Below are 4151 nucleotides of genomic sequence, written 5' to 3' on the forward strand. Positions count from 1 at the left end.
CCCAGCCCCCGGTGCCTGCCGGGCTGGGGCTGGGGACCCTGATGGTGCTAGCTCTTTGTCCTGTGGCTGAACTGTCCCCTCTGCCCTCTGATGTGCCCGCAAAGGTGGAGCGGAGCATGAGATCTCTGCTGAATGCCTGGCTCGGCTTGTAGGCAGGACACGTCCCATCACTGCCGGTTTCGGGGTGGTTGGACAATGGTGGGATCAGACGGAGGCAGGAGAGAGAGGGACCCTGCAGCGAGTTGGCGAGCATGGCTGGGAAAGCCATTTTCAGGGGCTCCTCCAGGCTGATCCTATCCCTGCGCTTCAGCTCTACCCTGCATGATAGTTCCACCTGCAGCCGTACCCCCTGAGGCTGAGTGCCCATCTGACGCCCTGCGCTGCAGGAAGTGGTGTTGCTGATTCCGTAGGTGGCTGTCTCTCCCCTACGCCTGCCCTAACCCAGCGTCCTAGCACGGTGCCAGGAGGACTCTGCCTGCGGAGGTGATATCGGTCCCGAGCAGGCTCTCACCCCGACGTCTTGGCCAAATTCCACTCCGGTGGTTATGGTCTGTTTTCTTGCCATTCCATGGGATATGGTGGTTTCTTCTTCACTTTCAGGCCCAAGCTGTTGGGTAATGCTGCTATGTTTTAGCCGCTGCTGCTTTCTGCCCCCCAGAGGTGGCTGCATTTCAGTGCTGATGTGTTACACACCGAGCGTGGGGCTGCTGTTTTCGCAGCGAGCAGGGAGTGGTCTCCTCCCTGGAGCGCCTTGGCAGCAGCCTGCCCTGCATTTCCTGGGCATAAGGGCCAGGGTCTTTTGCACTGCCGTTCCCAGTGCTGTAATGCTGTGTGTCACGCTCCTGTGGGGTTGGGGCTCAGCACTGGGCTGGCAGCCCAGCCCTCCCTTAGCTCTGAGGAGCTTTGTTCATTGATTGCTAATCAGCCAGGTGGAACCTGCAGCCTCGCTGCTGGGATGGAGAACTCACCATTCTTTGCCTGGCGACTGACCGGCTTGTGGTCTGCACCCTGCTGTTGGAAGGTGGGCGGCTGGGGAGGGATGTATTCTTCACTCTCTGACCTCAGCAAAACCCTTTGCTGCAGCAGCTCTCTCTGGACGTGGGCAGAGAAGAACTAAGCTAGCAGGACCAGTTCCTGGCACCTCCACCATCCCCACAGAGGGCGAGCGTGTAGTTCACCTGCTCTGACTGCTAGGAGTTCCCTGAGTGTTTCCAATGAATGTCAGGTCTCATTCAAAGCTGAGCTGCACAGGAGTACCATTCAGTGTCGAAGGGGGATTGGATTTATGTTTTTCACATTAGAAATGTATGTTCTGCCTACCCTGGAAGGTCTGTGGCTGACTGGGGAACTGGTAGCTTATTGGTATCTGAGATACTAAGGAAATAAAACCTGATGCCTGGACGCTCAGTGAGTTTTATTCAGGTTGTTTAAAACTCTGGTTGTTTTCTTGTCAACATCTATTCAACATGGGGGGGGAAGGAAATATCTCATTAGGGTCAATGCAGCGAAGGGCTGAGAAAAGACCCAATCCACATCTGAGTCCTCCACCGAAACAGGAAGCTCAGATCTGATGTTCCTGCTAATCCAAAGGTTAAAGACACAAAACAAACCCAAACGCACAGTTGCCCTCCTCAATCCAGAACCGAAGCCAAGAGAGACCTACAGCCAGTGTATTTCCTTTGCAAGTCACCTTTAAAAGGGAGGAAACAAAGAAGTTTCAGTCCTCCACAGCTCCAAAGACCTTTCCCAGGCTAACTGACATATGGATGTCTGCAGACATGCTGTGGGTCAGCCCAAGAGAAAAGAGAGCTACCCCACCCCAGCTTCATGGGGCTTAATAATGGGCTGTAAACTGGGAATCCCAGAGGCCTTGCCTGCACTGAGGAAGCACACACAACCCCCTACGCCCCAGGGGCCTAGCGCGATACCGTGGAATGGTGCCAAAGCCAGTGGGAATCGGTAGCGCAGATGTGACCCCACGTCCAGCAGTGCCTTGAGCCACCTTTACAGTGGCCACTCCAGGAGCCACCAGAGCCGGCCCTCGGTGGGAGTTGTTCTGTGTGTTTCTCTTGCACAGGGGGCTGCTGAAACGCCAGTGGGGAGAGCCGCTCAGTCTCCAGCTGACTTGTTGATCCACTGGGCTGCACAAACCTCCATGTCCCAGCCTCCCCCCAGATAAGCTTTGAGCTAGGCAGAGCCAACCACTGCAGAAATGGCCACTCCCGTGACTTGAGGGGAGGGAATTTGCTGGACTCCTCAAAAAGATGAAATGACCATTGGTGCCCTGGGGGCAGGAAAGGCTTGGGCATAGTGGGGCAGGCAGCTGGATTTCCCAGGGCTTCCCTCCCGCATCTAGCAGTGAAAACTGTTCCTGTTTCATAAGCTAATAAACCCCGCTAACGACTGACTGTCATCTGGTGTTAAGCAAGGAGGGAGGAGCTTAGGAGAACAGCAACTAGCGATACCGAAATCCTGCTAATTTTGGCTCAGAGCCTAGTGAAGCGTCTGGTGCTCGTGTGTTTGCATTGCACCAGGACTCTCCTCCCGACACTTCGGGCCGGAGGTTCATTCAGGGAAAGGAATTCACCTTATCAGGCGGCCTGCGGAAACAAGCCTGAGCAGCCACTGACAGCTCCCCCATTAACCCTCACTCCCCACCCTCCCACAGAGAAGATTTAGATGAGGCTTTTGGTCTTTTTAACAGAAAGAAATCTTGTCAGAGCATCGTCTGACTCATGTACTGGACAGGACCAACCTCCGTTCTCCATCCTGCACAGATCTTGCCTGTCTTCATCTCTTGTCAGCATTTTGAGGCAGGAACTTTGTGTTCTGTGTTTGTACAGTGCCTAGCACAGTGGGGGGCCTGGTCCATAACTGGGGCTCCTAGGCTCTGCTTCAATACACATAACTAACTGCTCGGTATGCAACACTTCCCCGCTGTAATCTCAAAGCATTTTACCAACCTGAGTGAGCATCATTGAATGGGAAACTGAGGCAGAGCTACTCACCCAAAGCTGCAGAGTGGGGAAGTGGCAGAGTTGGGAACAGAACCCAGGCATCCTGATTCTCCACTTGGTGCCCTGACCCTTGGACCATGCTCCCACCCTAGATGGTGCAGATCTGCCACCAGTTCTGCTAATGGAAATGGTGGTCTGGTTACAGATGCTACAGAGAGGGCAGGCTGCCTTATGTTAGAGGGCCTTTCGCCACTAGCTGACCTGTCCATGTTCCCTCCAGCTCACGAGGGACCCACTGCCCTTCCCATCTGCTGGCTGTGCAGAGCCACTGCCTGGTGGCAGCTAAGTTTGGTCACAATTCTGCCTCAGGATCCACATCAGGGAAGCCACCCGCACAGTTGGTGCGAGCAGACAAACTGCCAAGCAGTGGCTGGCCCTGCAGATGGAGCCCCACTCAGCCAGAGAAGGGGTCCCTTATGTGGGCAGAATCTCATAGAATATCAGGGTTGGAAGGGACCTCAGGAGGTCATCTAGTCCAACAGGACCAATCCCCAGACAGATTTTTACTCCAGTTCCCTAAATGGCCCCCTTAAGGATTGAACTCCCAACCCTGGGTTTAGCAGGCCAATACTCAAACCACTGAGCTATCCCTCTCCCTGCTGGGGAAGCTGCAGTGGCCTGGTGAGTGCTCTCCCTGCCCCGGAGATAGAGAGGGTTCCCATGTCCAGGGCATGCTGGCCGGTGCTTTTTGCCAGCATTAAATTAGTGCACTCAATTTGAACATAAATGGAAAGCTGCAGTGGTCTGTTAAAATCAGAGACTCACTATAGCTCCTGTGGGGCTGGGGCTCGAGGAATTAAAGAAAAGGGATAAAGAACCCTGACAGCTGGAGTTCTCCAAGAGCTTAATTTTTTCCTCCTAATTACACTGTGAGAACCAATTTTTTGCACAATAGTGAAAACTCAATGCACACCCCACCCAGCCATCACCACTGCTCTCCCCACGATAACCGGACTCCTGCAAATCATCTCCCATGGGCGGATGGGAAACTGTAATTCCTCCCAAGGACACTGGACTGCTCCTCAAAGCTGGAGTGGTAACTCAGCGTTTCCACTTCTCGGTGGTGTAGGGAGACACTGATGTGTCGGTCTGTGCCTACGTCCTTAGCATCCCTCACAAGCCGGACGCAGCTAA

The 4151-nt window shown here is 54.2% G+C and overlaps 1 protein-coding gene across 2 annotated transcripts in view; it reads left to right on the forward strand.

Annotated features, from left to right (window-relative positions):
- Positions 1-4151, forward strand: part of CORO7 (coronin 7) — a 171910-nt gene that overhangs the window by 104450 nt on the left and 63309 nt on the right. The gene's annotated exons all lie outside the window — the stretch shown is intronic.

This window comes from Chrysemys picta, chromosome 10, assembly GCF_011386835.1.
Source record: "Chrysemys picta bellii isolate R12L10 chromosome 10, ASM1138683v2, whole genome shotgun sequence".
Taxonomy (NCBI): domain Eukaryota; kingdom Metazoa; phylum Chordata; order Testudines; family Emydidae; genus Chrysemys; species Chrysemys picta.